We start from the raw sequence: 24,682 nt of genomic DNA, 5'->3' as shown, positions 1-24,682 counted from the left end.
AACTTTATCTACCTTAGTAATATTCGGATTTTAGTGTTTTATCTTGAAATCAACTATACCTAAAATATATAAAAGCAGAATTCTATAATTATCAAGCACACTCTGTTCCTCAAGCAGTTTTATTCTGCAGCAGCTCTTACTGGTTCTGCATTAATAACGGTATCACAACTGAGTTTGCAACCTTACTCCTAAATCATAGAGAACGAATAAGATATAAGAGTCAAAATTAAGCCTGTATTTTGCCCACTGGCAATTCTAGATCCCAGCGATTTGGGGCAAGACTAATATATCTGAACTATACTACCGAGGAGACTTATTTTATTGAGTCATAAAATGTTTGCCATAAATCTCTAATCAATACTGTTAAGTTTTACTTTACATTAATTGCTAATTTTTTTTTTAATTTTTTTTTTCAACGTTTTTTTATTTATTTTTGGGACAGAGAGAGACAGAGCATGAACGGGGGAGGGGCAGAGAGAGAGAGACACAGAACCGGAAACAGGCTCCAGGCTCTGAGCCATCAGCCCAGAGCCCGACGTGGGGCTCGAACTCACGGACCGCGAGATCGTGACCTGGCTGAAGTCGGACGCTTAACCGACTGCGCCACCCAGGCGCCCCGTTAATTTTTTTTTTTTAAGACAAATCTGTTCTTTCCTTATTTTAACCACTGAAGATTAGGGATAATTTTCCAAGTTGAGTCATTTGTCCTTGCTCCTTTCTGTTCAGCAGCACCAATGATATGAGTATCCTTTGCTCTAGTACATCTCTTTCCTTGACTTGACTGCTGACTTTGTTTCAGTTATCTGTCTCTTCCTTTCCAAAGAAAATGGTGAAGGATAAGTAAGACAGTAAAAAGAGTAGTGGGCTAAGCTGGTCAAAAATAAATCAAGTACTGGGGTGCCTGGGTGGCTCAGTGTGTTGGGCATCTGACTTAGGTTCAGGTCATTATCTCCCAATTGGTGGGTTCGAGCTCCACATCAGGCTCTGTGCTGACAGCTCAGAGCCTGGAGCCTGCTTCAGATTCTGTGCCTCTCTCTATCTTTTCCCCTCCCCCTCTCACACACACTCTCTCTCTTTCAAAAATAAATAAACACTAAAAAAAATAAATCAAGTACTTATCTAACACCTTCTAAATCACATAGACTATGGTATAAGCTCATAAAATTCTCAGAGGTAGAGGATAAGAAAGAAGCCAAGTAAGGAAATATGGAAGGATGATGCTTAAGAAGAGGTCCACAAGTGCAAGATGCAAAAATAAACATTAAGAGATCCATATAGTCTGCGGCTGCTATTGTACTACAGTGGTGGAGTTGAGTACTTGCAGCATGTACCACAAAACTGTAAGTATTTATTATCTGGCCCTTTTGTTGACTTTCTTGTCCCATTTATTTATTACTCCATCCTATTGTAAATTCTTTTCTTCTTTTAATTCATTAGAGTTACTTCTCCTTGGATATTTACATGCTATCCTTTTGAGTTTTTCATGGCTTTGACTGACTTTGTGGTGCTGGTTCTTAGGTCATGACAATGATATATTCAGTTATTTGTGTGTGTGTTTTTAAAATAAAATTATGTTGTACATGTGTGACAACTTGCCCACATCTTCCTCTCTCCCCCACTCAGTGTATCATTGACTGTTTTCCAAGTTGGTACATTCTTTTAATTTTAACAGTCGTGGAACATTTTGTCTTTTAGAGAGCCTATGAATTTAACCAGTCTGTGGTTGGTTTGTTTCTTTTCTTAGCAACTGTAAATGATTAAAAGGGAACATCTTTATAGGTATATGTTAGTGTCACTATTTTTATGAGAAAAAAATTATAAGAAGTGGAATTGCTGGGTCCAATTATATCTGTTTTAAAATATTCATAATGATTACTAAAATGATCCTCATCTTCTCTCAGTGGACATTTCCATTTTCTTCCAGCCCTATGCCACTGGAAACTGCTACAAGAAAAAGAAAGAAAAGAAAGAAAGAAAAAGAGAGGGAGAGAGAGAAGAAGGGAGGAAGGGAGGAAAGAAAGGAAAGAAAGGACATTAAAAATAAAGGAAGGTAGGGCACCTGGGTGGATCAGTCAGTTGGGTGTTCAACTTTGGGTCAAGCTGTGATCTCCCAGTACGTGACATTGAGCCCCATTGGGAGCTCTGTGCTGACAACACAGAGACTGCTTGGGATTCTCCCTCTCCCTCTCTTTGCCCCTCTCCCTTTCATGTGTGTGTGTGTGGGTGTGTGTGTGTGCACATACTCTCTCTCTAAATAAATAATATTTTTAAAAAAGAATAAAAGAAGGCACAAAATATATAAAATAGCTTAAAATAAAGCTTACGTATTTATTTCAGATTAAGTAAAATGTATACAATATTAACAGTACCCCAAAGTGGATATAATGTACAGTCAATACTGTTTTGGTTTTTTTTTGTTTTTTATTTATATTTCACAAGGTAGTATTTCTTCTTGGAAAGCCAATTAGGAATCTGTCTGTCTGCTTTTTCTTTATCCAGGTTTGGAAGCTTCCCATCCATTCAAAGTTCCATTTAGTTAAATTCCATGAAATTGTAATGAACTAAATGTAATGGCAGTAGACATATTCCCCTAGCTTAATTCTCTCCCACTCTGACATACTAAAAGATTACTTCATGGATATTTATTTGATGTTAGGGCTGTGGGATTTGGATTTTGCAATTTTATATTTTTTCTTTCAACCAACAGTGAAAATTAGAGGAGGCAGATGACACAACAGTTAGGAATCAAACATCTCAATGTAGGTAAGCATCTTTTTAGATTTCAGCAAATTACTCAATCCTGCAAAGCCACAAATAGTGTTGTTTCAGTGTCAAGTTTCTGGGATATCCCTTGACCTTTTAAACTCCACAGAAGGTACATATTTATATTTGCATAGTTCTCAAAATGAAGACTTTTTGTTTCATGATAAAATTTCAGTCTTCATTTTATACAAAGATATTAGTTTTCATAAGTTGGGCGAATTGATTAGTACCATAGTTGTGAGGCTGGAAAAATCTGGGGGTATATGAAAGGTTTCTGAAAGGTATTATCTATCTACTAATCTACCAATTATCTATCCCTAATAGATTCCATTTGATTCAAGTAACATTAAACCTAGGTTAATAAATTCATTTGTTATAATTTATATATTTTTTATGCTTCACAAAATCTGAAACTAATTATAAGCATAATTTGAATGTTTTCTTATCTATCTCTCTCTTATGCTATAGAGGCTCTGTCTACTTCTTTGACCTTCTAATTCAAGCTAACCCTAAAAAAGGTATTAAATGCCTAGTTTTGGGGATTTAATCAATATCTTGAAAATTGGTATGGATAGTGTACATAGACAGTGTGATACTTGAGTCATACAGGTCTGGGTCCAAACGGCAATATCTCTATTTACTAATATATAACTTGACAAAATTACTAAATTCTCTGGGCTTTGGTTGATTTATCAAGAAAATGGGATTGATTATATCATGTGTGCATGATTGTACTGGGAAAAAAGATGATCAACAAATAGGAGTGATTGCAAGTCTCTTCCTTACTAGTTCCTTACAGAATTTTCCTTGCAGAAATTTATTCTTGAGATTTCTTTTCCATCCAGAAAGATGGCCAGGAAAGGGCATCTCCTGGAGTATGGTTGATATAAAGCCATGTGGGTGTTATCATTTCTGACTTGAGGCTCTTCCAGTCGAGATTCTCAGAGATGACAGAGCAGAGCTCAAATAAAAATAGCTGCTTCTGTGTACCTTCTGATGTGATGTGGCTGTTTGCATCAACCTTTTTGTTTCCTCCCAAATTTTTATTTGAAGTCTAATTAGTTAACATATAGAGTAATATTTATTTCAAGAATAGGATTTAGTGATTAATTACTTACATATAACAGTGCTCATCGTAACAAGTGCCCTCTTCAATATCCATCACCCATTTAGCCCATCCCCCCCACTTCCCTCCATCAACCCACATTTTGTTCTCTATCATTAAGAGTTTCTTAAGGTTTTCTTTCTCTCTTCCCACCATATGTTCATCTGTTTTGTTTCCTATATTCCACATATGAGTGAAATCACATGGTATTTATCTTTATCTGACTTATTTCACTTAGCATAATATACTCTAGCTCCATCCATGTCATTGCAAATGGCAAGATTTCATTTCTTTTGATGGCTGAGTAATAGTCCATCAGATTATACACACACACACACACACACACACACACACATACACCTTACATCTTCTTTATACAATCATCAATTGATGGACATTTGGGCTCTTTCTGTAGTTTGGCTATTGTTTATAATGTTTCTATAAACATTGAAGTGCATCTACCCCTTCAAATCTGTGTTTTTGTATTTTTGTATCCTTTGGGTAAATACCTAGTAGTGTAAATGCTGTATTGTAGGGTAGTTACTATTTTTAACTTTTTGAGGACCTCCATTCCACACCTCCTTGCAGTGTGGCTACACCAGTTTGCACTCTCACCAACAGTGCAATCAACCTCTTGGTCTCAGTTTGAGGCAAGGGAGCCAGATTCTGTACTCCCTGTGTTAGTCATTGGCTGTGGGGTAGGGACAGAGGCTAGCCTCCTCGTCACAGTGGCTCCTGTTTGGTCAAGGGCAAAACTATGATGTTAAGGAGTAGCAGTTTAGTTGGCAGCAGGAGCCTGGGTCACCAAGAGTGACCACTGCATGTCATAGGTGTTGTACACCTGTACCAGACCCAGAAATTCGATGCTATTTAGTACATTTTCTACAACATAGAGCTACTAACCAAGCTGGTTTCAAGCTGAGTCTCCAAGTCACAAGTATAAATCTTAAAATTTATCTCAAGGCCACAATGGTAAAAATCAGGAATTTGAATGGCCACTAACAGCACCTACTGTGGCATTCTCCCATGTTTAACTGACTTAAATCTCATAGCATTCTCCCAGAGAGGTGTAATTCTGCCATTCGTTAAGTGTGAAACCACTTAAAAAATTATTTGTTGGTAAAGTCTGACCCGTATCAATATGGATTCATTTATTTTATAGATGATTTCTTTGAATTCATAGGAATACTTGGCAAATTATGAATGGTTTTATTAGCACATACTGCCTCAGTTCCCACTAGCAGTATTATGTGATATACACAAAGTGTACTTTTTGACTTTGCAATATCTGGAAATTTCTGAATTCAAAACCATGTGGCCATGAGGGTTTTAGAGAAGAGATTGTGGCCCTACCCTGTTATTCCTTAAACTGAGTAAGAAATGGAAGCTCTGAAATTTTAAGCGTCTTGTTCAAGACCAAATAGCCAGTACAGGATCCTCTATTCAAATTGTATCTATGTGAAAACACAATTCCCTATCAGGGCCCAGAGATGCTAAACTATATCAGGGCCCGGAGATGCTAAACCAAGTCCTAATTCAAAAGAATATGCCGGTTTTCCTTCCCGGAAGACAAACTATAAAAGCACTGAATCTTGAAGTTGGACAGGACCTCTTAGAATCCATTAAGTAGTGTGACTAGCTTAATATAGGAATTTGTTTCACAACATCCAACCAAAAGACATTTTGCACACATCCAAAATTCATTGCTTTGTAAGGCAAGTCATTTCATAATTCAGGGAACTCCAGAATTTAGAAAGATCCTATATTGAATCAGAAAACATCTTGTACACCTTACCGATAGGCCCTAGTCTTGATCTTCAGAAGACTGTAGACCATGTTTCTTCTTCCACATTTTACCCTGCAAATATGTGAATAAATTACAGATTCTACCTCACTAAGATTTTTAGTCTTTAAACTCAGTGTCTCCATTCCTTTTCCCATTCTATTCAATCTTTTCTGGAGGAGTCCTTTCACAAAGAGCCGCTCATTGGCCTGAGGCTTTCAGGGATTTAGCATAAAGTGAATGGAAGGAAGACTAGAAGAAAGGATACATTCTTAAGACTTGTCCCTACTCGGAACCATTCTTTCTCCTACATGGAATCCAAAGTCCAATTCAACCACAGCTTAAGTGAGTGGATATCAGAAGATTTGGCCCAAGTGATGGCCATAGAAGTAGGAAAAGCCACATGATGTTGGTTTTATGGTTCCATGGAGTTATTCTGTTCACTGTGGAACTGCTTGCTAGTGACTGGAAAACACTGGGGTCAGAATCCAGTCTCCCAGCAGAAGTTAAATAGAACTTCAGATCCTCGTCGAGGTTTTTTAGCACAGTTTCTTCCTCATAATTCTCAGTTGAAATCTTGAAAAATTTCAAAGTGTGTAGAGCTTTTTTTGGCACTGAGCACTATGTAAGTTTTCAACATATATTTGCTGAAAAAGTAAATGAATAACTGAGTGGCTGAATTAATTATTATTCAGGTATTATTTTAAAGTGTACCCGTTTGAGATATGCCTCTGTTCTGTTCTCAGTGCCTGTATGTTTTCCTATCTCCCCCTTTCCCATTATTCCTCATATATAAAGGGGACTATTTGTGGATATGAGAAATGTAATTTTTGTCTAAGAGTAGAAATGTGGGCTAATACAAATAAGTTTCTAATTTTTCAAAGGATAATCTCGTATGGTCATACTCTGGGTTATCAAAACCTGCCCTGGGACATTTTAAGACAAAGCAGTCAAGGCAAAAGAAAGTAGTGATTATCACTTAGCAGTGACATGGTAATTCTAGTATTTGTCTTAATATAATAACATGGAGAATCATAGAAAGAAGATAGGGTCATAAGAAATTAAATTCACACACTTGATTTATTGTACCTCTGAAAAATTAAATTATCTAGCTCAAATCCTGTTCACTAGAAATTTTCCCAAAGGCACACAGAAGATACATACTCTCTTTTTCAGCTTCTCTTTTTTTCCTCCCAAAGACAATATTTTATCTTTAATATTATTTGAATCTTATCTTTGAGCTATTTAGAAAGATTTGCTAAACGTTTTCAATTAAGTATTTTGTAAAATAGATGCTTAAGCTCAGTTTTATGTGAATATTTCCAATTGGAAAGAAAAAGATGCCACACCAGATTATAAACTGAACACCTTCATATAAAAAGTAAAAGCTGAATTTAATTAAGTTTAGTCTTTAACATATGTAAAGCTGTGTAAGACTTTATGTACTCTATGTTATGCATTATCATCATTTAAAATATTCTTCCTGTCTCTTCTGTGATAAATATGCATATAATAGCTTATTAACGTATTGTGTTAGATATTGCTGTTTGTGTTCCCAAAAGCCATCATGTGCCCCACAACTTTCTTTGTGCTCATTGAGAGAGCGCATTAGAAAGACTTCAAGGTGGGAACAGGGAGATAGATTTTGTAACATTAGGATAATTTCAGATAACTCTTTTAATCTGATATCTACTACATATTTGTTGTAACATTCAGGAGAATAGTCACACTTTCTTGGATTTAATTGTGGCTATATCCTTTTAATATAGAAATCTGGAATTTTAGTGCCAAAAGAGACTTAGCTTAGACTAGCATCTTCCAGTTATAAATAGCAATTTGTATGTCATTTTTCTTCACTCTTTGAGATTAACAATAACAGTAAACAGATTTAATTTTATAATAAAATAATAAATGTTCACGTAGAAAAATTGAGAAATGCAAAACAAAAAAATCACCTTATTTTTATTTACGTTTTTAAAGTTTGTTTTAATGTTTATTTATTTTGAGAGAGAGGGGCAAGCATGCGAGAGGCAGAGAGAGAGAAAGAGAGAATTCCAACCAGGCTCCACACAATGTCAGCACAGAGCATGACACAGGGCTCAATCCCATGAACCATGAGGTCATGACCTGAGCTGAAACCAAGAGTTGGATGCTTAATCAACTGAGCCACCCAGGCACCCCTGAATTTATTTATTTTTAAAATCACTTTAGTCATCACTTGTACAATCCAGGCATAACTACTATGACTATATGGATTCCCAGCCTTTTACTGTCTTTTAAAAATATATTCTATCTTTAAAATATAAAAATGCAAATACATGTGTAAAAATAGAATATAGAAGGTTATAAAGTGAAATATTAAAATTCTCTTTCCCTCTCCTCAGTTGACCTCCACTTTTCCTGGTCATAGTTTTCTCTGTTACTATCTTTGCAAATGTGAAATATTATATCTCTTGATTTGTCTTCTTTAGCCTGTATGTTTTAATTCTTTACTAAGAAGAGGAGTTTGTTCATTTTTTATCACAACTACTCTCTCTTTGTACCGATGATTTTTGCATATATAGTTAGGTTTCTGATGGGGTCAAGGAATTTGATTACCTTTTTAAGTCTTTGAATCTAAAATTCATGAATGATTTCTAATTTTATTTTAGGGTTTATTTCTAATTATTGAGGATGATGGTGCAAGCACTCATGCAAACTAGATTCTTATCTCTGCTAGTTGGCCCATAATTAATGGAGGGGGAGCCTTGGAAGATCACTTATATTCTCTGGTTCTTAGTTTTTTTTTTTTTTACTTATGAAATGTGAGATGTGAATTGAGTTCCTTGTGGCTCTGAAATTTTACTATCCATAGGTTGTTGGGGAGGGAACCACTCTTATTCCACATGTTCAGTTAGAACAGGCAGTCATGGAGACTGTAGGGTTGTCTCTAATGTCTAAGGTTTCCAACTCATTTTCTCTTTTTAATTTAACTTCAGTTGACTACACACACACACACTCCACACACACACACACATATATATATATATATATATATATATATATATATATTCCAGTGATTGATGAAGAGTTTATTATAAGCAAATACTCTTAGGAATTATGTCATAAATAATGGTATTTCCAGCAGTGTGCTGGAGACAGTTTGTACCATCTCATGGACAGCCAATTATTTGAATCTCTTCCCAACTCCACATTCAGTATCATTGTGTTAGTAAGTTGAACTTGTCCCTGATAGGAGTATTTACACCATGAAATTAGCAAACAATACAAGTCAGTGGGTTTTTTTCCTCTTTTTCCTAGAGAGCTAGTATCCAGAAGAGTCAGCATAGCAGGCCTATAATTACAATTCTTACCTAGTGTCTGGGAAGCTGGATTTTAGGAGGGTTGTCACCATTCCCTAACTTATAATAGCCTATATTGTGCCTAAACTGTTTGTGCAAATGATGTGGATTATAGAGAATACCTGCTTTCTTTCTGAGAGTCTGGAATCTTAATATGTGCTAGGCATAAGGTTATCTACCTTACCAGTTTCAAATAAAAATTTTGGGAACTGAGTTTCTAAAGAGCTTTGCAGGTAGATAATGTTTCACATATATTGTCAGAATTCAATATTAGAGGAATTATGTGTATTGTCTTTGACTCTACTGAGAGAGGACTCTTGGAAGCTGGCCCTTAGTTTCTTCTGAAACTTGCACCATGTACCTTTTTTCTTTACTCACTTGGTCTTGTTTACTTTTGCTGTAATATATCACTGCTCTAAATAGGTTCAACTATGTGCTGAGTCCTATAAGTATTCCTAGCAAATCACCAAACTTGGAGGTGGTCTTGGGGACCCTCAACATGACCAGTTTATGAGCACATCAGTGGTCATACCATGAAATTTTTTTCAGTCATTACTATGAAATATCACTGTGTGTAATATCTGGAAAAAGGCTCATGACACTGTTAAGGAGGAAACACACAAAGTTGTAATTTATTAAGTGTAAAATGCACCTGTGTGTATGTCTTTGAAGCTATAGGAAATTATATGAAAGATTACTTGTGAAACCATTAATATGATTACTTTTGGATGATGATACTGGATACAGAAAATACAGTACTTCCTCTTCATGTTTTGTGTAATAATAATCAAAAAATAAAATAGTGGAATTTATAAATGACTCATTTTATTTTCCAATAATATTTAAAGAAAATACAGATTAGGAAAATCTATATTGCTGAATAACCTATTCATAATGTATTTTTTAGAGATCTGTATCATGGGAAACTCCAAATTTTAGTCAGATATAACAAAATTTGATAGGTTAAGGAGCCCCCAAAGCTGATGATAAATGACTAATAACATTGCTAATGAATATTTTGGGTATATGGCCTTTGTTGGTTCTGTAATTTGTCATGGTTTTCTATTCCAAACATCAAGGGAATCTTCATGCCCTATGTTTAATATTGATGCACAAGTTGTGAAATTTGTCTTCTCAAATAGTCTTGGTACAAATTTATCAAGTCTGCTCCATTTGACTTATGGTTGTTCAGCAATTTTTCTTTGGTATAGATTTGTGAATAGAGATAGTTAATCACAGGTCACTTTAGTATCAGCATGAAAGGCATTTGAGTAATTGATATAGACGTATTAAAAACAAAAAGTAGAAACATGATATGTATAGAACTGAAGCTTGGGATTGAACCTAATGGCACTATTAGGAATATTATGATCTAGAGTTTTTTCTAGATTTTCTTCAATTCACTAATAAATAATTCAAAAGGTATTGTTTTCTCTATTTAACTCAAATACTTATTGGTAATATCGCCCCCACCTACAAACCTCAAGGAGCTATGGTGTTCTAAGTAAATATTAGGTCATTAGAGTTGCGTTCATGCATATTTGCACAGTAGACAGTTAAACCAGCTCCGTTACTGTGTTCTATAAAACTACATAATTACAGACCTTTCAGAGTGCATCTTATTATAACTTGGTGCATGACTACTTCAAAGCGGACATGCTGCTGATCAGTTGAGTCAATATTCACATGGTATTTTTCAGCTTTCAGTCTTGGGAGGAAGTAAAAATACAGAGGCTTCTGCATATGTTTTAGTGAGGAATTGGGCATTGAACTAAAAATTTCACACAATCATCCAGGATTTTTAAATATCCAGATGTTGGATGCTCTGTTTTATAGCATTATATGTAAACAGAATATCCAATGATGTCATGGATGTATCATTTTTATATACATTTGAATCAATTTATAAATACACTGTGGCTAAGTTCAGGAGAAGCCGATTGACAAATCAGAATGTAGGTTTGTTTTATCACAATAAAGAATACACATTTTAGTGTATCCACACCTAGATCCATGACATACAAACCTGATACTCTGATGGTTTCCAATTTTTGGCACCTGAGTTGCTAGAAAACTGGATTAGCCTGCAGAGGATTCTTTGGACTTTGTGGACTAAGAACAAAGGGATACGAATAAGGTTAGAGACTTTAGTGCAGACTCAGGTAAACCTGAGGAAACAGCTTCACCTTCATCAGGGAACACCTTTCTCATTCTCAAGTTCTTCCCATCCCCATAATTGGGACTGTTTGGGAAACACCAGGGGTAGGTATACTGTTGGCTTTTTCTTTGTTTCCAGGTTGATCACCTTTCTTCAGTTTGATGCATATTTCCTTTAAAAGTCTCATCAGTTAGATTGTTTTTGTGATGGCACTACCCTCTTCAGCTAAATATGCCTCTCCCCATGAGGGACAGAGAAGTTGATTATCCCCTCACTTGCTAATGCCATGTCCAGACCAGGACTTTACCACCGGATATCTAACTCTATTGTTGCTGTCCCATTTTCATTCCTTTTCTTCTTTCATTAAGAGTGTGTGTGTTGTCTCCTTCACCCCAAGTCCTGCAATCATCCTTGGGGACTTCAGCATACATGTGTATAGCTCATTCAACCTCCTGACCCAAATCCATGACCTCATTTTCAATAACTTGCCCCCATCCTAACTCAGCCACACTGTCCCATGGCTGAGCAGGCCACTAGCAATGCCTGGTTTATTTCTCAACTGTTGAATTAAAATGTTCACTTTTAGTGACCATATGCCACCATTCCATCTTCAACTCCCTGCTTCATTGATGTCCTTAACACCCATCTGACAAAACTGTAAGGCTAGACCAATCCAGACGTGTGTGTGTGTGTGTGTGTGTGTGTGTGTGTGTGTGTTAATGTTTACAGTTAGACAGCTGATTGTTCTGGAAACATACCACATATGCTCAAGCACACAAAGATATGTACACATGCAACTCTATAAATGAGTCATCTTAAAATTCATTTGGGTCCTCAGCTCTTATGTGATTTCATATGCGGCTCTCTCTTCCCTTCTCTATTAGAGCATTTCAAATGTTCCTAAACACTTCTCTTTGAACTTGGTACCCATCTCTTCACAGATATTTTTACTTATTTCAAAGATAAAATGAGTCCTTCCAAGTGGGAACAACCCCCACTCTCAATCATTGTTCTATATTCATAGTTACTTCTATAACTGACTTTGTTGACTATTTCTTCTCTGCCTTGTTTCCCTTGCCTTCTCTCTCTTATTTCCTGTCCAACAGTATTTCACCAAGTTCAAATGACTCCTAGATGAGTAATTAAAAAGGAAATAACAACCTACTTCAGGCACCAATTACCCCACAATAAAAGCTCTATTTCTCTCTTCACTGAAGCCAAGCTTCTTCTCCGCCCCCCCCCTTTTTTTTTTTTACTGAGATGAAATTCACATAGCACAAAATTAACCATCTTAATGTGAACAATTTTGTGGCTGTTTGTACATTAACAAAATTGAGCAACCACACCTCTGCCTAGTTTCCAAATATTTTCATCATATGAAAAGAAAACCATGTATCCTATTACTCCTTATGGCCCCCTTTTCCAAGCTTATGACAACCAATGATCTGTCTTCTGTCTGTATCAATTTACCTATTCTGGATATTTAAGGTAAATTCACACAATTTACAAGATATGTGACCTTTGGTATCTTATTTACTTTACTTTGCACAATGTTTTTAAGGTTCATCCTTGTTTTAGCAACTGTTAGTACACCCATTACTTTTTATGCCCAAATAATATTTTGTTGTATGTACAAAACACAATTTGTTATCCATTTATCCATCGATGACCATTTGGGCTGTTTCCATCTTTTGGGTATTGTGAATACTGTTACTATGAACCTGAATGCATGTGTATTTGTTCGAGCACCAATTTTTAACTTGGGGGTGATATGTACCTTGGGGTTGAATTGCTGGATCATATGGTAATTCTATGTTTAACTTTTTGAAAAATTTCCAAGCTGTTTTCCAGAGTGACTGAACCACTTTACATTCCCATAATCAATGTATCAGGTTTCCAAATTTCTCCAAATCCCACTGAAACTCTTTATTTTCAAGATTTTATTGTAGGCATCCTGGATAGTGTGAAGTAGTTCTTTATGACAGTGTGGTAGCTCAGGAGATCAGATTCTCCCCTTTCCTCAGAATTTGCTGTTAATATTTGTTAATATTTGGTTAGCTATAGATGTACATTTGTTCAGTGACTTTTCCAGATAGTTTTTGCAAGGCTGTAACCCTTGCTTACATGTGGTCACTAAAGTGGTTATTCTGTTATCTCAATGATCACCAGTGGCCCAACATAGATTTCCTCAAATGACTTCCTCAAACTCTGCCTTTGGCTGTGCCTTGGAGTCATACCCACTGCTTGCACAGAGTCCACAGACCCACCACAGGTGGAAGCCTAGGGTCCTCTGAGTCTTTTCGGTGCATGTGTTGGGTACTGGGCATTTTGGTTTTGTTCTGTCTGGGTGATGTGATGCAATGTCATAAGGCCTTCTCACTGAATTTTAGCCATCCTGCCCTTCATTCAGCCGTCTCCAGCTACCTGAAGATTTCTCATTAGATCCCATAGTTCCAAAACAGTTGATTCTCTAAATCTTTGTCAGTTTATGATTGTTTCGTGGAGGGACCAGTATTTTTAGGCCTTATTCCATTATTTTCTGTGATGTTACTTGTGAAACAAAACTTGTTTTATATGTTGTCCAATACAGTGCTATTCAAAGTGTGATCTGTGGACCAGTACCAATATGCAAAAAGAAACATGGAGAATATTAATAAAATATTATAATGTTCAAACAGCAATCAGCTTATCTCCTTAAAAACAATATAAATCATTGCTGCACAATAGAAATGCAATGCACCCCATATATATGATTTTATATTTTATAGAAGCCTCTTTAAGAAAAATCAAGTATCATTTAAAAATACCATAATTTCAACATGAAATCAAGTGAAATTGGTATTTTACATTCATTTTTATACTAAATCTTTGGAATACAGAGATAGATAAATAAATTTGTGCATCAACACACACACACACATACACACACACACAAATCTATATATGTATACATAAAGAACATGTCACTTTGAACAGCCACATCTCAAATGCTCAATACTAGCAGCTACAGCATTGGACAGTGAGATACAGATCACCTGGAGAGTTGTCCAATTTGTGAATTGAGTTCCATGTGACATGAGCTGCATATTTATGGCAGTTCACAAACAGCTTGAGAGGCATCGGATTAATTAACTGTTTCTAGTTTCTTATATTCTATTCAATTATTAACTCATTGTATTCTGGCATCTAACCCCACAACTCTCTGAAATGGCTCTTTTCAAGATCTCCGTGTATAACAAAATGCTATTTAAATCTCGTCATGCATAGATATTATAAAGTCTCTCCCTTTGCTTGGCTACTCAACTACATTTAACTATATTGAACAATTCCTCCTCCTTGAAACCCTCTCCTTACCTGGGTTTTATCAATTCATTGATTTTCTCATTCATTAAATGAAGGTTTATTAAACAGCTGTTATTGACCCAGCAGCGTACAAGGTGCTGAGGATACAATGGTAGGTGAAAATAGACCAGCAAAGGTTTTACCTAATGGTGGAGGTTGCCATTATCAGAAAATAATCAAAAAAATATAAAAATTGAAATTGGCAAGTGCTGCAAAGGTGAGATACATGGTGCAAATGGCAGAAGATAATATTGGTAGCTAATATTCATCTAGTGCTTATAATGTGCCAGACCTTTTTCTAAACATTTTACATTTATGAATTCATTGAATCTCCCTAACAAGCCTATGAAATAGATACTATTATTAGTCACACTTTACAAGGAAGGAAACTTAACAACAAAGTTAGATAATATACACCAGGTCACATAGTACCAAGTGTGGTATAGGAGTTCAAACTCAGGCATTTTGGTGCTATCAGCCACACACATGACCATATCACTAAAGGGGTTAGCTGGAGTGGAGAGGGAGATTTTTATCTTCTAGGAGTGATGATTAAATCCTACAGACGTACAGAGCCCTGGAGGCCTGATGACAAACTTGTTCTTTATCTTTAAGAAGAAAAATTATTAAAGTGCTTTAAAAACCAGTATAATTTATAGTACAATAGTGGGTGGACTACGATGAGGATAATGTATTATAAAAGTATGAGGACAGTTGGAGGAAGACCAATTAAAAGCCAATGCAGTTGTCCCAGAAAGAGAGGTTGCTTGAAATAAAAACAGTGCTTTAAAGAGATGGATAGAAATGGACATACTTCAGAAATGTGTAGGCTATAAAAAATCATCAGTACTTAGTACTTGGGTAAATACAGTTCATGAAAAAAATGTCAAAGATTACTTCTAATCACATGATTTGCATTACTAGTGAAAAGTTGAGATGAAAGAACTCTTGAAAAGAAACAGGTGGCAGGGCACTTGGGAGCCTCAGACTCTTGATTTTGGCTCAGGTCACCATCCCAGGGTTGTGGGATCAATCCCCATGCCAGGCTCTGCCCTGAGTGTGGAGCCTGCTTGAGATTCTCTCTCTCTCCCTCTGCTCCTCCCCAGCTCGCATGGTGTGCTCACTCGTGCTCTCACACACTCTCTCTCTCCAAAAAACAAAAATAAAGAAAAGAAATAGGGGGATGGGACTTTGGTTTTAGACATGGTACATTTGTGGGACCCTTCAGACATGTAAGTAGAGCCTAGTGGAGATCTCCTAGGAATAAAATATATGATCATCTTTATAGGCAGTTGAAACCATGAGGATGCAGTCACCTGAGAAAATACAGAAAGAGAAGGGGCAGGCACCTGGGTGCCTCAGTTGATGGGGCTTCTGGCTTCAGCTCAGGTCATGATCTCATGGCTCGTGGGATTGAGTCCCCCATTGGGCTCTGTGCTTGCAGTGCAGAACCTGCTTAGGATCCTCTCTCTCTCTCCTCTCTCTGTCCCTCCCCTGCTCGTGCTTTCTCTCTCAAAATAAATAAACTTTAAAAATTAAAAATAGAGAAAGAGGAGACAGAAGGGTCTAAGGTCACCCTCAAAGAGCATCAGCATTTAATAACAAGATAAAGAAGGTTGATTAAGTGAAGGAGAGAGGTAATGAGAAGCATAAAGAGTAAGAGTAAAAATGGGATTTTGTTGTGCCACTAGAGCCAAGGAAAGAAGATGTTTCAACACAGCAGTGGTCATCACTGCCTGAGAGGTCATTGAGGGTGAAGACTGAAACTGTCCACTAGACAGAAGGACACCAAGTTCACTGGAGGTTTTACTCAGATCTTCCGTGAAACTTCCATGAAACAGAGGTTCTAAGTTGAGAATCTCTTTTGGTAATATTTACCACAGTTATAACTTCAGTTTGTTCCTGTGATTTTTAAATTTTTAAAATGTTTATTTTTGAGGGAGAGAGAGAGTGTGTGTGTGTGAGTGGGAGAGGGGCAAAGAGAGAGGGAGACACAGAATGTGAAGCAGGCTCCAGGCTCTGAGCTGTCAGCACAGAGGCTGATGTGGGGCTTGAACTCACAAAACCATGAGATCATGACCTGAGCCAAGTCAGTTGCTGAACCAACTGAGCCACCCAGGTGCCCCTGTTCCTGTGATTTTTGATTACTGTGTATGCACCTCTAGACCTGAAGTTCCACAAGTGCAGGGACTGCTTTTTCTTTAACAACATGTGTGTTTTATCTGCCACACATCAGCACTTACCCTGCTATCTGTTTTACTGTGAGAATAGTGTAAGGGTGTATCAGGTAAATGAGTGACTTGGAAAATAAAGATTAACTGTTAAAACAGCAGCTCAAAATCCCATTCCATTTTGCTTTCTCTTTTATATTAGGCTAAAGTTCATTTGATCACTATTAAAAGTTACTAAAAGGCCTCCATCATTCCATGTGATGGTATAGGTCATTGCTGTGTGAGTAACTTTTCCTGGATATTTAGGGAAAACTTTCTAATTTCATAAGTGAACTAAAAAAATTCTGTTTGTTTATGCTAAATGCTGTTTTATACATGATGTAGTCTTCCCAATTTTCTAGAACTTCCTTTCTGAACATAAATACTACCTCAGTGTGACTGAACTTTGATTGGACTATTACGGACTTTTCGGTATTTTATTTTCCCAACAAAGTTGTATTCTAAATAAATTTCCCAGATCTCCAGAGAAGATGGCAGCATAGGAGGACGCTGGCCTCACCTCATCCTGGGAGTCACTTAGATTCCACCCACACCTGCCTAAATAACCCAGAAAACCGCCAGAAGACTAGCAGAACAGACTCTCTGGAGCCAAGCATAGACAAGAGGCCCACAGAAGAGGGTAGGAAGGGCAGAGAGGCAGTGCGTGCTACCCGGACTGGCAGGAGGGAGCTGGGGCGGTGGAGTGGTAGCCCGCCCTGCAAGGCAGAGCCCCCTGGTCTGACTTGCAAAAGCAGAGGGGCTAGAGTGCGTGAGTTCTGACAGCCAGCAGGACTTAACATCTGGAATGTTATAAGTCAATAGCTCTGCTCAGAGAGCGGGAGGTCGAGAGGACAACTGGAGGGAGAGTTGTTGAGACCCGGAAGACAGAGCTCAGCTTGGCGGGGAACAAAGGTGCTGGGAAGTGCCATCTCCCTCTCCTATCCTCCAGCTGAATATCCAAAGGAAACCAGTTCCCATCACTGAACTTGCTTGTGCCATGCAAACACCCAACGCTGTGCTCCTGTGGATTCATCCCTCTGACTGGTCTGCCTCCCTCCCAGTGCTGCAGGGCCCCTCCTGCAGGGGACCACTGACGGCAAAGCAGCAAAGCAAGCTAAGCCTGCCCCTCCCGCCTCTGTGCACATTGTAGATCCACCCCAGCTAATACACCAGATCCCATCAAAGCAGTACCACAAGCCTGGCAGTGTGCAAGTAGCCCAGACAGGGTCACACCACTCCACAGTGAGTCCTGCCCCTGGGAGAGGGGAAGATAAGGTAAACACTAGTCTGACTGTGGCCCCAGGGGTGGGCTGGGGACAGACATCAGGTCTGACTTGGCCCCACCCACCAACACAAGTTACTCCAGACAGCACAGGGGAAGTGCCCTGAAGTTCCACACCACTCCAAGGACTATCCAAAATGATGAAACAGAAGAATTCTCCTCAAAAGAAACTCCAGGAAGTAGTGACAGCTAATGAATTGATCAAAAACGATTTAAGCAATATAACAGAACAAGAATTTAGAATAATAGTCATAAAATTAATCGCTGGGCTTGAAAAAAGGATAGAGGATAGCAGAGAATCTATTGCTACAGAGAGCAAGGGACTAAGAAATACTCATGAGGAGCTAAAAAAATGCTATAAATGAGATGCAAAATAAAATGGAGGTGACCACAGCTCGGATTGAAGAGGCAGAGGAGAGAATAGGTGAATTAGAAGATAAAATTATGGAAAAAGAGGAAGCTAAGAAAAATAGAAATAAAAAAATCCAGGAGTATGAGGGGAGAATTAAAGAACTAAGTGATGCAATCAAATGGAACAATATCTGTATAATAGGAATTCCAGAAGAGGAGAGAGAGAAAGGGGCTGAAGGTGTACTTGAACAAATCATAGTTGAGAACTCCCCTGATCTGGGGAAGGAAAAAGGCATTGAAATCCAAGAGGCACAGAGAACTCCCTTCAGATGTAACTTGAATCGATCTTCTGCATGATATATCATAGTGAAACTGGCAAAATACAAGGATAAAGAGAAAATTCTGAAAGCAGCTAGGGATAAACACGCTCTAACATATAAAGGGAGACCCATAAGACTAGTGGCAGACTTATTTACTGAAACTTGGCAGGCCAGAAAGGAATGGGAGGAAATCTTCAATGTGATGAACAGAAAAAATATGCAGCCGAGAATTCTTTATCCAGCAAGTCTGTCATTCAGAATAGGAGAGATAAAGGTCTTCCCAAACAAACAAAAACTGAAGGAATTCATCATCACTAAACCAGCCCTACAAGAGATTCTAAGGGGGATTCTGTGAATGAAATGTTGCAAGGACCACAAAGTATCAGAGACATCACTACAAGCATGAAACCTATAGACATCACAATGACTCTAAACCTGTATCTTTCAATAATAATACTGAATGTAAATGGACTAAATGCTCCAACCAAAAGACACAGGGTATCAGAATGGATAAAAAAAAACAAGACCCATCTATTTGCTGTCTACAAGAGATTCATTTTAGACCTGAGGACACCTTCAGATTGAAAGTGAGGGGATGGAGAACTATCTGTCATGCTACTGGAACTCAAAAGAAAGCTGGAGTAGCCAGACTTATATCAGACAAACTAGACTTTAAATTAAAGGCTGTAACAAAAGGTGAAGAAGGGCATTATATAATAATTACAGGGTCTATCCATCAGGAAGAGCTAACAATGATAAATGTCTATGCACCAAATATGGGAGTCCCCAAATATATAAAACAATTAATCACAAACATAAGCAACCTTATTAATAAGAATGTGGTAATTGCAGGGGACTTTAATACTCCACTTACAACATTGGATAGATCATCTAGACACAAGATTAATAAAGAAACAAGGGCTCTGAATGATACACTGGATCAGATGGTCTTGACAGATATATTTAGAACTCTGCATCCCAAATCAACAGAATATACTTTCTTCTTGAGTGCACATGGAGCCTTCTCCAAGATAGATCACATGCTGGGTCACAAAACAGCCCTTCATAAGTATACAATAATTGAGATCATTCCATGCATAGTTTCAGACCACAATGCGATGAAGCTTGAACTCAACCACAAGAAAAAGTCTGGAAAACCTCCAAAAGCATGGAGGTTAAAGAACACCCTACTAAAGAATGAATGGGTCAACCAGGCAATTAGAGAAGAAATTTAAAAATATATGGAAACAAATGAAAATGAAAAGACAACAATCCAAATGCTTTGGGATGCAGCAAAGGCAGTCCTGAGAGGAAAATACATTGCAATCCAGGCCTATCTCAAGAAACAAGAAAAATCCCAAATACAAAATCTAACAGCACACCTGAAGGAAATAGAAGCAGAACAGCAAAGACACCCCAAACCCAGCAGAAGAAGAGAAATAATAAAGATCAGAGCAGAAATAAACAATATAGAATCTAAAAAAAAAATGTAGAGCAGATCAGTGAAAACAAGAGTTTGTTTTTGGAAAAAAATAAACAAAATTGATAAACCTCTAGCCAGGCTTCTCAAAAAGAAAAGGGAGATGACCCAAATAGATAAAACCATGAATGGAAATGGAATTATTACAACAAATCCCTCAGAGATACAAGCAATTATCAGGCAATACTATGAAAAATTATATGCCAACAAACTGGACAACCTGGAAGAAATGGACAAATTCCTAAGCACCCACACATTTCCAAAACTCAAACAGGAATTGAAAAATTGAACAGACCCATAACCAGCGAAGAAATTGATTCAGTTATCAAAAATCTCCCAACAAATAAGAGTCCACGACCAGATGGCTTCCCAGGGGAATTCTACCAGACATTTAAAGCCGAGATAATACCTATCCTTCTCGAGCTGTTCCAAGAAATAGAAAGGGAAGGAAAACTTCCAGACTCATTCTATGAAGCCAGCATTACTTTCATTTCTAAACCAGACAGAGACCCAGCAAAAAAAAAAAAAAAAAAAAAAAGAACTACAGGCCAATATCCCTGATGAATATGGACTCAAAAATTCTTAATATTAGCAAATAGAATTCAACAGCATATAAAAAGAATTATTCACCATGATCAAGGGGGATTCATTCCTGGGCTATAGGGCTGGTTCAACATTTGCAAATCAATCAATGTGATACAACACATTAATAAGAGAAAAGATACAAACCATATGATCCTGTCAATCGATGCAGAAAAAGCATTTGACAAAATTCAGCATCTTTCTTAATAAAAACCCTGAAGAGTCAGGATAGAAGGAACATACTTAAACATCATAAAAGCCATTTACGAAAAGTGCACGGCTAATATCATCCTCAATGGGAAAAAACTGAGAGCTTTCCCCTGAGATCAGGAACATGACAGGGATGTCCACTCTCACCGCTGTTGTTTAACAGTGTTGGAAGTGCTAGCATCAGCAATCAGACGACAAGAGGATATCAAAGGCATCAAAACTGACAAAGATGAAGTCAAGCTTTCACTTTTTGCAGCTGACATGATATTATACATGGGAAACCCGATAGACTCCACCAAAAGTCTGCTAGAACTGATACATGAATTCAGCAAAGTCGCAGCATACAAAATCAATGTACAGAAATCAATTGCATTCTTATACATTAATAATGTAGCAATAGAAAGACAAAGAAATTGATCCCATTCACAATTGCACCAAGAAGCATAAAATACCTAGGAATAAACCTAACCAAAGATGTAAAAGATCTGTATGCTGAAAACTATAGAAACCTTATGAAGGAAATTGAAGAAGATATAAAGAAATGGAAAAACATTCCGTGTTTATGGATTGGAAGAATAAATATTGTTAAAATGTCAACACTACCCAAAGCTATCTACACATTCAATGCAAGCCCAATCAAAATTGCACCAGCATTCTTCTTGAAGCTAGAACAAGCAATCCTAAAATTTGTATGGAACCACAAAAGACCCTGAATAGCCAAAGTGATTTTGAAGAAGACCAAAGCAGGAGGCATACAATCACAGACTTTAGCTTCTACTACAAAGCTGTAATCAGCAAGACAGCATGGTATTGGCACAAAAACAGACACATAGAGCAATGGAATAGAATAGAAACCCCAGAATTGGACCCACAACAGTATGACCAACCAATCTTTGACAAAGCAGTAAAGAATATCCAATGGAAAAAAGACAGTCTCTTTAACAAATGGTGCTGGGAGAACTGGATAGCAACATGCAGAATGATGAAACTAGACCACTTTCTTACACCATTCACAAAAATAAACTGAAAATGGATAAAGGATCTGAATGTGAGACAAGAAACCATCAAAACCCTAGAGGAGAAAGCAGGAAAAACCTCGCTGACCTCAGCCACAGCAATTTCTTACTTGACACTGCCCCAAAGGCAAGGGAATTAAAAGCAAAAATGAACTATTGGGACCTCATGAAGATAAAAAGCTTCTGCACTGCAAAGGAAACAATCAACAAAACTAAAAGGCAACTGGCGGAATGGGAAAAGCTATTTGCAAATGACATATCGGACAAAGGGCTAGTATCCAAAATCTATAAAGAGCTCACCAAACTCCACACTCGAAAAACAAATAATCCAGTGAAGAAATGGGCAGAAAACATGAATAGACACTTCTTTAAAGAAGACATCCGGATGGCCAACAGGCACATGAAAAGATGCTCAATGTCGCCCCTCATCAGTGAAATACAAATCAAAACCATACTCAGATACCACCTCACACCTGTCAGAGTGTCTAAAATGAACAAATCAGGAGTCTATAGATGCTGGCAAGGATGTGGAGAAACGTAACCGTCTTGCACTGTTGGTGGAAAGGCAAACTGATGCAGCCACTCTGGAAAACTGTGGAGGTTCCTCAAAAAATTAAAAATGGATCTACCCTATGACCCAGCAATAGCACTGCTAGGAATTTACCCAAGGGATACAGGAGTGTTGATGCATAGGGGCACTTGTACCCCAATGTTTATAGCAGCACTTTCAACAAGAGCCAAATTATGGAAAGAGCCTGAATGTCCATCAACTGGTGAATGGATAAAGAAATTGTAGTTATATACACAATGGAATACTACATGGCAATGAGAAAGAAATATGGCCTTTTGTAGCAACGTGGATGGAACTGGAGAGTGTTAATGCTAAGTGAAATAAGTCATACAGAGAAAGCCAGATACCATGTGTTTTCACTCTTACGTGGATCCTGAGAAACTTAACAGAAGACCATGGGGGAGGGGAAGGGAAAAAAAGTTACAGAGGGAGGGAGTCAAAACATAAGAGACTCTTAAAAACTGAGAACAAACTGAGGGTTGATGGGGGGTGGGAGGGAAGGTAGAGTGGGTAATGGGTATTGAAGAGGACACCTTTTGGGGTGAGCACTGGGTGTTGTATGGAAACCAATGTGACAATAAATTTCATATTAAAAAAAAGACTGTCTCCAAATACAGTCACATTCTGAGGTCCTGGACCTCAACATATGAATTTTGGGGTGACACAACTTTTCCCTGAACACACTGTTGCCTAGTTTGGACTGAGGCCACCATATGTAGCAAGTCTCTGTGCCCTGCAGTGACCGTTGCCAACATCCAGCCTGAAAGAAGTTGGAGATCCAGAGGAATATTGATTTAGGACAAGGACATGTGGGGTGACGACACTTGCCCTGGGTCCCATGGATTGGGCTGCTGTGGGCTGGTGGATGGCTGCATGCGAAACTGTCTAAAGGGCACCCGTGCTCTCACCAGCACTATTCAGTCACCAAATGATGGAACTACCCATATGTCCACCCATGGATAAATGGATAAACCCACACAATGGAGAATTATTTGGCCATTAAAAAAGTGTGATGAAAATGTTTTGGAAGCAGGTTGAAGTGATGGTCAGCATTTGTGCCAGACCCTTAGTCCACCCTCACTAGTGCTCCTTGATAGGTTCACTCTTCAAGCACTGAAATACATTTATTTAAACGGGAAACTCTATATGACTATCCAAATGGAATGCCTGTATCATATGCAGGACCTTGAAAAAATAAATACAATAAAAACAAAAAAGCAAACAAAGAAACAATAAATAAGTAGCTTTCCCAAAGAACTGAGTTTACAAGAATTCTATTAAGCCCATCATACCTTTCGATTACTTCCCCCACTTATTCTGTCTTCCTCATTCTCATCATCAAACCTGTTTTTGTCTCTACCAATTACTGCCATTCACCAGGATGCTGGATAGAAGACAAACTATAGATCTTAAAAGTTCTTTTTCTGGTGCATATTGGCATTTATATTTATTTTCTTCTGGCTACTAATGCCTAGATTTCTCTCTCTCTCTCTCTCTCTCTCTCTCTCTCTCTGTGTGTGTGTGTGTGTGTGTGTGTGTGTGTGTTGCAAGTATATTGGGAATAGGGCATTGTGCAAGTTCTATTCTACTTGACTCATAAAAGAAGAACAATGTGCTCAGTGGTCTAACTCTGTAAATCATTCTCATCGTACAAACCATCAATGTCTAAACTGAAAAAGAAGGTAAATAATGCAAAAGAGAAAAGGTTCATCTTAGATTGAATAAAAGCTTAGAGACTCATGATTATAGAGTGAGGAAGTACCATAAGGAAAATTACACACTGAAAACCAGGTTCTTAAACCTTGCACATTGCTTTTTCCACAGAAACAAGTGGCTTTGTTTATAGCTCCCAGTGATGTACTTTGCTCTACATATAGTTCATCCTTTACCGTGCTGGTAACTTGGATTCTGTAAAGGCTTCTGACTCTCACCCACTCTTGTGCTGTCATAGTAGTCTCTCCTTCCTCTGTTCTTTTTCTCATCACCCTAATATTTAACGTGAACATTAGGGAGGCTTGATTTCAGATTTGTTCAGTGCTGGCACACTGGGAAAGTCTCATTTTCATGGCAAGCAGTTTGGATTGCTCTAAGACAGGATTTATTTTTAAAGTTCCACATTGCACATTGTTGGCTCTCCAATATCTTCTGGCAATAAGGCGCCAACAAGA

The 24,682-nt window shown here is 37.7% G+C and overlaps 1 long non-coding RNA gene across 1 annotated transcript in view; it reads left to right on the top strand.

The window, feature by feature from the left end:
• Positions 1 to 24,682, top strand: part of LOC147582645 (uncharacterized) — a 495,094-nt gene that overhangs the window by 263,246 nt on the left and 207,166 nt on the right. The gene's annotated exons all lie outside the window — the stretch shown is intronic.

This window comes from Puma concolor, chromosome A3 (genome assembly GCF_028749965.1).
Source record: "Puma concolor isolate L17-30 chromosome A3, mPumCon1.1.hap2, whole genome shotgun sequence".
Classification (NCBI taxonomy): Eukaryota; Metazoa; Chordata; class Mammalia; order Carnivora; family Felidae; genus Puma; species Puma concolor.
This window is presented reverse-complemented; position numbering and strand designations above follow the sequence as displayed.